The sequence below is a fragment of the Rutidosis leptorrhynchoides genome, chromosome 1, assembly GCF_046630445.1.
Source record: "Rutidosis leptorrhynchoides isolate AG116_Rl617_1_P2 chromosome 1, CSIRO_AGI_Rlap_v1, whole genome shotgun sequence".
NCBI classification, from domain to species: domain Eukaryota; kingdom Viridiplantae; phylum Streptophyta; class Magnoliopsida; order Asterales; family Asteraceae; genus Rutidosis; species Rutidosis leptorrhynchoides.
In genome coordinates, this window is record NC_092333.1 from 339,159,212 (window position 1) to 339,172,791 (window position 13,580).

A 13,580-nucleotide genomic window follows, 5' to 3' on the forward strand; every position below is an offset into this window, starting at 1 on the left:
GTCCAATGTTTTCTTCATTACGATCGAACATAAATTTCTAGCCAGGACAGGATTTACGTTGAGTGCCAGATGGGAGTATTTAAGGACTTCATGATTTTAATCTCTGGTCCGGTTTACCGTGAGGAACCCTTATTGAAATGATGATCTAAGAAGGGGTGACTAAAACTTAGTCTACCATTAATGGTTGTTGCCGCAATAATGGCCATTTGGGTGGTTTCATAGGGTTTCAGTTAATAAGAACGTACCTATTACCGTAAAGATGTTTTCTGGATGCAATCGTAACTCGAGTAATATAGAATACGTGTTGCATATTTGTACGAGGTTTAGGGTTATATTTATTGTGAAATCCTAACACTAAATACTCCTTAATTCTTTCTAGATTCTTCTCGAATATTCTCAATAAATAAAGGAATGACGATTGGAAAGAGATCATGCTTACCTAAGGATAAGATCTTCTAGGCGTTCACTTAATAAATTAAATGACACATTATTTATTCTTGAGTTAATTTATTCCAGACTGAAGTGCGCCCAACACGTGATACGAGCGAGCACTATGCGCAGAGGTATGTGTATCATTAAGTCCCCCAGTTTAATGTTATGTGCACTACCAATGGACGCATGACATTAAACTCTTACAAATAATATATTGTCCAAAAGCTTCGTACATAAAAAAAATCTCATAAGATTTTCTAAGAACTTATCAATTAAGAAAGATTCGCTCGCCTTAATAGCTTTAAATGCTAAACAGACGCTGCCACTCAAACGTTTGCTAATGTTGATGTTAATTCGGCTAGAGTCAGATAATGATGACAGCCTGTCAAATCACAACTTCCAGGGTTTGCTATCGGTCACCAATTTGCCTATAACCGCTAGGTTTCCATCGTACCTCATGTCTTTTCATTCTTTCTTTACCAAGATGTTGACACGTGTATGGTTAGATGTGCACTTTCACGCTTTTGGAGCCTAACCTTTTTTCATATAAATTGAAAATACATTTTATCAAAAAGGTAAAAATTCAAAAGTTTCGAATTCTTTGCTCTCCATTTATTCTGATCAAGATTTTCGACAACAGTATATCTTTCAGGTAAGTTTAAATTATTTTTTGTTCATTTCTGTTAATCATGGCCTCTTCGTCATCATTCCCAATCGTCTTTCATGTTCACTCAATTGCATCTCCACTTGATGAAGAATCCATCAAGTGTATCATCGGTTGGCACCTTCCGATGGCCGATTATTCACCAACCCTACCATCATCAAATCAACGAGCCCACAAACCACCCCCTAACATGATTAGTGTTTATGATCAAACCCCCAAAGTAGGGAACACTCGCAAACCACCGACCCAGTTTTTCATGCAAGTGTTATCCACCTACAACATAGGGTTTGGGGGAACAATCAAGAGCCTTTAATCAATATTTTTCAAAACATCTTTCGTTATCAAGTCAGTAAACACGATTGGTATTCCTTTTTCGATCGAGTGTGTTTTACATTAGGCATGAAAAAAGCTTGCAGAATTCCCTAGAAGGATTCTTTTTATTTTGTGAACAATAAATTCATTCCTCCCAAATTTCAAAACATTTTCCAATGACATACTGGTTCCTACACTTCTTTAAACAAATAACCTACAATTACTCTATCAGAAACCAAAAAATTCGATCTCTGCACTGGTAGGAAGCTCCCTCTGCGCTGGTAGGAAGCTCCCTATCTGCGCACGTATCCCAACGAATTACTGTATCTCACCAATTTCATCTTTTTGGCCCTTCGATGGTTATCCTCCATGTAGTAACTCGAACTTTTTCATGATTATATATTAAATGAAATTGATATTTATATGATTAAATGTTTCCAACATGTTAAGCAATCAAACTTGTTAAGACTTGATTATTTGAAATGAGTTTCATGTAGACAATTGACCACCCAGTTTTCCTAATGATTCACGAACGTCATAACTTGTGATAATTATATAATCGTTTTATTTTTTTATGATGTAAGTTTTTATTTTATATATATATATATATATATATATATATATATATATATATATATATATATATATATATATATATATATATATATATATATATATATATATATAAAAGAAGAAATACAATTAAATCAAAGATGTACAAGTAAAACACTATTTGCTACAGTAAAATACTATTTGCTACAGCAAATTTTCGCTTTGCTACAGTAAAATACTATTTGCTACAGTAGAATACTATTTGCTACAGTAAAATACTATTTGCTACAGTAACACACAATTTACTCGTATTCAATCCGTATTCGTACTCGTACAATACCCAGCCTCTAGACGTATATACTATTGGTATATATACTTCAATGATCAGCTCTTAGCAGCCTTAATGAGTCACCTACACATGTGGGAACCATCATTTGGCAACTAGCATAAAATATCTAACAAAAATACAAACTAATGGAACCTTATATTCAAGGGTAGGTTCACGTTTTTCTTCACCAACCATAACACTTTCATTTTTCAACTTTCATGCATCAAACTTATCTCTCTCGTGTTCTCTCTTGATGTTCTAAGTGTTCTTCATCACCTTCATCAAAATCTAGCTCAATATAGCTCATAAATCCTAACCTAGATCAACTTACAAAACAACTACTCAAGAACACACCAAAAACACTTTCAAGTTTACTAGCTTACTTCCAATCTTGCAAATCCATTTCAAGTGATCATCTAATCTCAAGAAATATTTCTTATTTACAGTAAGATATCTTTCTAATTCAAGGTAATACTCATATTCAAACTTTGATTCAATTTCAGTAACTATAACAATCTTATTTCGAGTGGAAATCTTACTTGAACTTGTTTTCGTGTCATGATTCTGCTTCAAGAACTTTCAAGCCATCCAAGGATCCTTTGAAGCTAGATCTATAATTCTCATTTTCAGTTGGTTTACCTACTAAAATTAAGGTAGTAATGATGTTCATAACATCATTCAATTCATACATATAAAACCATCTTATTCGAAGATTTAAACTTGTAATCACTAGAACATAGTTTAGTTAATTCTAAACTTGTTCGTAAATAAAGTTAATCCCTCTAACTTGACTTTTAAAATCAACTAAATACATTTTCTATATCTGTATGATATGCTAACTTAATGATTTAAAATCTGGAAACACGATGAACACCATAAAACCGGACATACGCCGTCGTAGTGAAACCGGGGGCTGTTTTGGGTTAGAAAAATAAAAACTATCTTAATCTTTGAATTGGAAGTTTGTTTTCTGGAAAAAATGATATTTCATATGAACATGATACTATATCCAAAAATCATGGTTAAACTCAAAGTGGAAGTATGTTTTTCAAAATGGTCATCAAGATGTCGTTCTTTCGACGGAAATGACTACCTCTTTAGTAAATGACTTGTAACATGTATTTCCAACTATAAACTTATACTTTTTCTGTTTAGTTTCATAAATTACAGTTCATTATGAAACTATAGCAACTTGAATCACTCAAAACGGATTTAGAACGAAGAAATTATGGGTAAAACAAAGTTGAAAAATTTTACTTGTTGTAGCTACGAAAATTTTACAAAAAATCTACACTAATCATATCCTAGCTAGCTTATATTGTATTATACATGTATTCTAACATATTTTATGTAATCTTGGGATACCATAGACACGTATACAATGTTTTGACATATCATATCGACCCATCTATATATATTATTTGGAACAACCATAGACACTCTATATGCTGTAATGTTCGGGTTCGCTATACAGGGTTGATGTTGATTCCAAAAATATATATACTTTGAGTTGTGATCTAGCCTGAGACGTGTATACACTGGGTCGTGGATTGATTCAATATAATATATATTGATTTATTTCTGTAAATCTAACTGTGGACAACTAGTTGTAGGTTACTAACGAGGACTGCTAACTTAACAAACTTAAATCTTAAAAACGTAATAAAAAAATGTTGTGAATATATTTCAATCATACTTTGATATATATGTACACATTTGTTATAGGTTCGTGAATCTACCAGTGGCCAAGTTTTATTTCCAACGAAGGAAAAAGTGAGTTATAGTCCAAATTTTTAAAATCTAATATTTCTGGGATGAGAATACATGCAGATCCAGAGTTATTGTTATTTTTACATCGTTATTGTTAGATCCAAAGTTATTGTTATTTTTAAAATATTGAAAAATATTGAAAACTCTTCCGCGGCCCTGCCCACTAGTATTCCCCTGATTCGGGCAATTTTTACTAATGTGGCCCGTTTTTTCACATGCAAAGCAAACTATGGAGGCATTATTTGTTCTTTTAAATCTGTTAAACTTTGGTCCGTGGGCCTCACACTTTGCCGCACTATGACCATTTCTTCTACACCTAGTGCAAAATGTCGTGCAGAACCCCTAGTGATTCTCTTCACACCTTTGGCATGACCGTTTTTGGTTTTGTTGCCATTGTTGTTATTGAGATTGTTGTTGGGATTGTTATTGTTGTTGTTGTTATTATTGTTGGGACGGTTATTGTAGTTGTTGTTAAGATGTTTGTTGAAGTTGTTGTTGCGATTGATGTTGCGGTTGTTGGGATAGTTATTGCGATTGTGGTTATGATTGTTGTTGTTGTATTGGTGACTCTTGTCATTGGTTTCTTCCCACTTTCTCTTGACTTGTTTCATGTTAGCCTCTTCAGTCGTCTGCTCTTTAATCCTTCCTTCGATCTGGTTCATTAATTTGTGAGCCATTCGACTTGCCTTTTGTATGGAGGCGGGTTCGTGTGAACTCACATCTTCTTGAATCCTTTCCGGTAACCTTTTTACAAATGTGTCGATCTTCTCTTCTTCGTCTTCGAACGTTCTGAGGCACAATAGGCACAATTCGGTGAATCGTCGTTCGTACGTGGTGATATCGAAACCTTGCATTCGTAATCCTCTAAGCTCTACCTTGAGCTTGTTGACCTCGTTTCTGGGACGATACTGCTCATTCATCAATTATTTGAATGCTGACCACGGTAGTGCGTAAGCAGCATCTTGTCCTACCTGCTCGAGATAGGTATTCCACCATGTTAGCGCCGTACCTGTGAAGGTATGCGTAGCGTACTTTACTTTGTCTTCTTCAGTACATTTACTTATGGAAAACACCGATTCAACCTTCTCGGTTCACCATTTCAATCCAATTGGACTCTTGGTTCCATCAAATTTCAAAGGTTTGCAGGCAGTGAATTCTTTGTAGGAGCATCTTACACGATTTCTTGTGAAATTAATTCCACTGCTAGATCCAGATTTATTGTTATTTTGCATCGCAGCCTGTACTGCAGCTATGTTTGCTGCAAGGAAAACACGGAAGTCTTCCTCGCACATGTTCAAATTCTAACGAGTCGCCGGTGCCATTTCCTTCAAAAATAGCCCAAAAGAATTAAGTTAATCATATAGAATTTTAAGAGTAGTTAATAGTATCTCGTAGCATAGTATGAACTTATTTATAAGAGCTTCTTCTTCATATTAGCGTTTTATAGTTTTTAATTCGGGTACTACCTACCCGTTAAGTTCATACTTAGTAGCTAATGTACAATTCAACTACTACAATTCCATATGAAAAACTGATTATAATAATATATCACATACAAATATTCTTCAAACTTACAACTTCGCTATATTACATATAACATGAAATATAGTACACTTTGATACATGACAGTTTTGAAGATAAATCTAGTTAATACGCAAGTTTTTCAGCAAAGGAAATAAAGACACGTAATTCATAAGTCCATAAACAAGTCATGCATTCTGGTTTTACTAAGACGACTTCCCATCCTTGGTCTTGTGGAAAATAACTGTTATGACCATTGGCTAGGAAGCATGTTGTAATGTCGTCAAAAGGACGAGGGTTTCGTAATGTCCAACAGCCCCGTAATAATCTAAAAACCTTGTTTCTCACCCCAACTACTAAATCCGTCACTTGTGGGAAGGTTTTATTTAAAAGTTGCAATCCGATGTTCTTTTTCTCACTTTGGTAAGAAGCGAACATCACTAACCCGTAAGCATAACATGCTTCTTTCTGTTGCATGTTAGAAGCTCTTTCTAATTCACGAAATCCTATGTTGGAATATGTTGAGTCAAAATAAGTTCTTAACCCGTAGCGTAAAATTGCATTTGGGTTCCCCGCATTTAACGCTTTAAAGAAAACACGGTGTAACTTACGGTCTCCCCAATGTGATATACCCCACCTATCAAAGGAAAGCCTTTTATAAACTAAGGCATTTCTGGAAAGTCTTTCAAATGTTTGACAAGTTAATTTTGCCATAATTAATTGTACTGATGAATTCTGACAGACTCTAGACAAGATTTCCTCAATCATATCCTCTGGTAGATCTTCTAAAATATTCGGTTGTCTACCCTTAACGTCCATTTTGTTTTTACACTGTAAAATAGACAAGGATTAGATTCGTAAAAGATAATTAACAAACAATACTAGCAATTTTTACATAGAACATAAAAGTACAAGCACACTACAATACATATAATACACAATATGATTACAACCATCTAATCTGAATCACTGGTTTCTTCTTCTTCGGACTTGGTTCGTTTTCTTAATTTTCTAGGAATATATGGTGTTGCTCTAATACGAGTCGTCGTTTTCCGCAATGGTTTAGAAAAACCTGGTGGTTTAGGGGTTCCCGGGTCATTGTTACATTTTAGGAAATACGGATGTTGCCGATACATATAAAGTTCATCGGGGTTGGAATCAGGTTTCTCTATTTTTATACCTTTTCCGTTATTATTTTCTTTCGCTTTATTAAATTGGGTCGAGGTAATTTCTATAACATCATCGGAATCCTCATCGGGATCCGATTCATCGAAAAATTGGTAATCTTCCCAATATTTTGCTTCCTCGGCGGAAACACCATTGTCCATTATTAACTTTGGTCCGTTGGTTGAGGATTTTCTTTTATTTAATTGAATTACTGTAGGTATCAATATTTCTTCCTCCGAAACCTCTTCTTCTTTCGGTTCCTCCTCTTTCGGTTCCTCCTCTTCCGATTCCTCCTCTTTCGGTTCCTCCTCTTCCGGTTCTTCTTTGGGAATTTGTGAATCTTCCCAAAATATATTCGATTCTTCATTATTATTAGGTGAATCAATGGGATTTGTACTAGTGGTAGACATCTATCACACAATATCAAACACATTAAGAGGTTAATATATCACATAATATTTTCCAACAAAAGTGTTAAGCAATTGTTTTTAAAGAAAACACGGTCGAAGTCCAGACTCACTAATGTATCCTAACAAACTCGATAAGACACACTAATGCAAATTTCTGGTTCTCTAAGACCAACGCTCGGATACCAACTGAAATGTCCCGTTCATATCGATTATAAACATTCCATATTAATTGATTTAGTTGCGAGGTTTTTTTACCTTTATATGAGACGTTTTTTCAAAGACTGCATTCGTTTTTAAAACAAACCATAACCTTTATTTTATCAACAAGGTTAAAAAGACACCACCTAGATTATCCAGAAATGATAATCTAAAAATATCACACTTACACACTACCAATACATATTGGTTTACAATATTAATATGTTACAACAAAATAAATCTCGAATGCAGTTTTAAACAATATTATACCAGCATGCTGACACCAAATCTTGTCCACATATTAGCATGCAACAGCGGAAGCTCTTAATAATCACCTGAGAATAAACATGCTTTAAACGTCAACAAAAATATTGGTGAGTTATAGGTTTAACCTATATATTTATCAAATTGTAATAATAGACCACAAGATTTCATATTTCAATATACATCCCATACATAGAGATAAAAATCATTCATATGGTGAACACCTGGTAACCGACATTAATAAGATGCATATAAGAATATCCCCTATCATTCCGGGAAATCCATCGGACATGATAAAACAACATCAAAGTACTAAAGCATCTGCAACCATGGATGGGGTTCGTTAGGCCCAATAGATTTATCTTTAGGATTCGCGTCAATTAGTAGATCGGTTTACTAATTCTTAGGTTACCAAGCAAAAAGGGGCATATTCGGCTTCGATCATTCACCCATATAATGTAGTTTCATTTACTTGTGTCTATTTCGTAAAACATTTATAAAACTGCATGTATTCTCATCCCAAATTATTAGATTTTAAAAGTGGGACTATAACTCACTTTCACAGATTTTTACTTCGTCGGGAAGTAAGACTTGGCCACTGGTCGATTCACGAACCTATAACAAATATGTACATATATATCAAAGTATGTTCAAATTATATTTACAACATTTTGAATACATTTATGTTTTAAGTTTATTAAGTCAGCTGTCCTCGTTAGTAACCTACAACTAGTTGTCCACAATTTGATGTACAGAAATAAATCAATATATATTATCTTGAATCAATCCACGACCCATTGTATACACGTCTCAGGCTAGATCACAACTCAAAGTATATATATTTTTGGAATCAACCTCAACCCTGTATAGCTAACTCAAACATTACTGCATATAGAGTGTCTATGATTGTTCCAAATAATATATATACATGGGTCGATATGATATGTCAAAATATTTGCATACGTGTCTATGGTATCCCAAGATTACATAATATATTAGAATACATGTATAATACAATATAAGTTAGCTAGGATATGAGTTGTATAGAATTGTTACAATATTTCTCGTAGCTAAAACAATCAAAAAATTTCCAATCTTGTTTTACCCATAACTTCTTCGTTTTAAATCCGTTTTGAGTGAATCAAATTGTTGAACTCTATTTTATGAATCTAAACAGAAAAAGTATAGGTTTATGGTCGGAAATATAAGTTACAAGTCGTTTTTGTAAGAGGTAGTTATTTAAGTCGAAAGAACGATGTCTTGATGACCATTTTGAAAAACATACTTCCACTTTGAGTTTAACCATGATTTTTGGATATAGTTTCATGTTCATAAGAAAAATCATTTTTCCAGAAGAACAACTTTTAAATCAAAGTTTATCATAGTTTTTAATTATCAAACCCAAAACAGCCCGCGGTGTTACTACGACGGCGTATATCCGGTTTTACGGTGTTTTTTCGTGTTTTCAGGTTTTAAATCATTAAGTTAGCATATCATATAGATATAGAACATGTGTTTAGTTGATTTTAAAAGTCAAGTTAGAAGGATTAACTTTTGTTTGCGAACAAGTTTAGAATTAACTAAACTATGTTCTAGTGATTACAAATTTAAACCTTCGAATAAGGTAGTTTTATATATATATGAATCGAATGATGTTAGAACATCATTACTACCTCAAGTTTATTAGGTAAACCTACTGGAAATGATGAAAAAAATAACTTGAGCTTCAAAGGATCTTTGGATGGCTTGAAAGTTCTTGAAGCAGAATCATGACACGAAAACAAGTTCAAGTAAGATTTCCACTCGAAATAAGATTGTTATAGTTATAGAAATTGAATCAAAGTTTGAATATGAGTATTACCTTGTATTAGAAAGATATCTTACTGTAAATAAGAAAGATTTCTTGAGGTTGGATGATCACTTTACAAGATTGGAAGTAAGCTAGCAAACTTAGAAGTATTCTTGATTTTATGAAACTAGAACTTATAGAATTTATGAAGAACACTTAGAACTTGAAGATAGAACTTGAGAGAGATCAATTAGATGAATAAAATTGAAGAATGAAAGTGTTTGTAGGTGTTTTTGGTCGTTGGTATATGAATTAGATATAAAGGATTTTGTTTACATGTAAATAAGTCATGAATGTTTGCTAATGTTTTTGTAATTTTATGAGATATTTCATGCTAGTTGCCAAATGATGGTTCCCACATGTATTAGGTGACTTACATGAGCTGCTAAGAGCTGATCATTAGAGTGTATATACCAATAGTACATACATCTAAAAGCTGTGTATTGTACGAGTACGAATACGGGTGCATACGAGTAGAATTGTTGATGAAACTGAACGAGGATGTAATTGTAAGCATTTTTGTTAAGCAGAAGTATTTTGATAAGTGTCTTGAAGTCTTTAAAAAGTGTATGAATACATATTAAAACACTACATGTATATACATTTTAACTGAGTCGTTAAATCATCATTAGTCATTACATGTAAATGTTGTTTTGAAACCTTTAGGTTAACGATCTTGTTAAATGTTGTTAACCCATTGTTTATTATATCTAAAGAGATGTTAAATTATTATATTATCATGATATTATGATATATTAATATATCTTAGTATGATATATATACAGTTAAATGTTGTTACAACGATAATCGTTACATATATGTCTCGTTTTGAAATTATTAAGTTAGTAGTCTTGTTTTTACATATGTAGTTCATTGTTAATACACTTAATGACATGTTTACTTATCATTTATCATGATTAAACATAGTGTATCAATATCTTAATATGATTCATATGTATTTAGTAAGACGTTGTTATAACGATAATCGTTATATATATCGTTTCGAGTTTCTTAATTCAATAAACTCAATTTTATGTATATAACTCATTGTTAAAATACCTAATGAGATACTTACTTATCATAATATAATGTTAACTATATATATAATCATGTATATGTCATCATATAGTTTTTACAAGTTTTAACGTTCGTGAATCACCGGTCAACTTGGGTGGTCAATTGTCTACATGAAACTCATTTCAAATAATCAAGTCTTAACAAGTTTGATTGATTAACATGTTGGAAACATTTAATCATGCAAATATAGTTTTCAATTAGTATATAATCATGGAAAAGTTCGGGTCACTACACAGTACCCCTAATTGACGCGAATCCTAAAGATAGATCTATGGGCCTAACAAATCCCATCCGAGGTACGGATGCTTTAGTACTTCGTTTTTTATACAGACGAGAGGATTCTGTTATACAGACGAGAGGATTCTGTTTTGGGGATATTCTATATGCATCTTGTTAATGTCGGTTGCCAGGTGTTCATCATATGAATGATTTTACCTTAATGCAGACGAGAGGGTTCTGCTTGAGGATTATGTTTATAAAATGAAATCTTGTGGTCTATTATTATTACAATTTGATATATATAGATCAAACCTATAACTCACCAACATTTTGTTGACGTTTTAAGCATGTTTATTCTCAGGTGATTATTAGGAGCTTCCGCTGTTGCATGCTAAATTAAGGACAAGAATTGGAGTCAGCATGCTTGTATAATATTGTTTAAAAACTGCATTCGAAGACTTAAGTTATTGTGTAATATTATTGTAAACAATTATGTAATGGTCGAGTGAAAACTCTATATTTTAGATTATCATTATTTGATAATCTTCGTAATGTTTTAAACCTTTATCGATAAAATAAAGGTTATGGTTTGTTTTAAAAACGAATGCAGTCTTTGAAAAACGTCTCATATAGAGGTCAAAACCTCGCAATGAAACCAATTAATATGATACGTTTATAATTGATATCAACGGGACATTTCAGTTGGTATTAGAGTGTTGGTCTTAGAGAACCAGAAATTTACATTAGTGTGTCTTATCGAGTTGTTAGGATACATTAGTGAGTCTGGACTTCGACTGTGTTTAATTGAAAAATGATTGCTTAACATTTTTTTGTTGGAAACTATATATTGTTAACATGTAAATATTATGTGATATATTAATCTCTTAACTTGTTTGATATTGTGTGATAGATGTCTACCTCTAGTACAAATTCCATGGACTCACCTAATAATAATGAAGAGTCAAATATGTATTGGGAAGATTCACAAATTCCCGAAGAGGAACCGGAAGAGGGGGAACCGGAAGAAGAGGAACCGGAAGAGGAGGAACCGGAAGAAGAGGAACCGGAAGAAGAGATTCCGGAGGGGGAAATATTAGGAACCACAAAAAAATAGATAAATAAAAGAAAATCCTCAACCAATGGACCAAAGTTAATAATGGTCAATGGTGTTTCCTCCAAGAAAGCAAAATATTGGGAAAATTACCAATTTTCTGATGAATCGGATTCCAATGAGGATTCCGATGATGTTATAGAAATTACCTCGACCCAATTTGAAAAAGCAAAAGAAAATAATAAGGGAAAGGGCATCAAAATAGAGAAACCTGATTCCAACCTCGATGAATTTTATATGTATCGTCAACACCCGTATTTCTTAAGTTGTAACAATAACCCGGGAACCTCTAAGCCACCCGGTTTTTCTAAACCATTTGTGAAAATAACGGCTCGTATTAGAGGAACATCATATATCCCTAGGAAATTAGCGAAACGAACCAAGTCTGAAGAGGAAGAAATGAGTGAGTCGGAATAAAGAGTTGTAATCATGTTGTGTAATATATGTATTGTAGTGTGCTTGTATTTTCATGTTATATGTAAAAATTGCTTGTATTGTTTGTTAATTATCTTTTACGAATCTAATCCTCGTCTATTGTACAGTATAAAAACACACAATGGACGTTAAGGATAGACAAGCGAATATTTTAGAAGACCTACCCGGGGACATGATTGATGAAATCTTGTCTAAAGTCGGTCAGAATTCGTCGGCACAATTATTTACTGCAAAATTAGTTTGTAGAACATCTGAAGAACGTTCTAGGCATGCCTTAGTTTATAAAAGGCTTTCATTTGAAAGATGGGTTATATCACATTGGGGACACCGTAAGTTACGCCGTGTTTTCTTTAAAGCGTTAAATGCAGGGAACCCAAATGCAATTTTACGCTACGGGTTAAGAACCTATTTTGACTCAACATATCCCAATGTAGGAATTCTTGAGTTAGAAAGAGCTTCTTACATGCAACATAAAGAAGCATGTTATGCTTACGGGTTAGTGATGTTCGCTTCTCACCAAAGTGAGAAAAAGAACATTGGATTACAACTTTTAAATAAAACCTTCCCACAAGTGACGGATTCAGTAGTTGGGGTGAGAAACAAGGTTTTTAGATTATTACGGGGCTGTTGGACATTACGAAACCTTCGTCCCTTTGACGATGTTACAACATGCTGTCTTGTCAACGGCCACAACGGTTATGTTCCACAAGACCAAGGATAGGAAGTAGTCTTAGTAAAACCAGAATGCATGACTTGTTTCTGCACTTATGAATTATGTGTTTTTATTGCCTTTGCTGAACGACTTGCGTATTAACTAGGATTGTTGTCACAACTATTTTGTATCAAAGTTATTGTATGCTATATTTCATGCTATATGTATAATAGCGGTATTGTAAGTTTGTAAAATATTGTATAAAAGTTTGAACGCGAAATATTATTATAATCAGTTTTTCATATAGAATTGTAGTAGTTGAATTGTATGTTAGCTACTAAGTATGAACTTAAAGGGTAGGTACTACCCGAATTAAAAATTATAAAACGCTAATATGAAGAAAAAGCTTTTATAAATAAGTTCATATTATGCTATGAAATACTATTGACTACTCTTAAAATTCTATATGATTAACTCAATTCTTTTGGCTATTTTTGAAGCAAATGGCACCGACTACTTGTCAGAATTTGAATATGAGCAAGGAAGATTTCTGTGTATTCCTTGCCGCAAACATAGCCGCAGTTCAGGTTGTGATGCAAAACAACAACAATAACTCTGG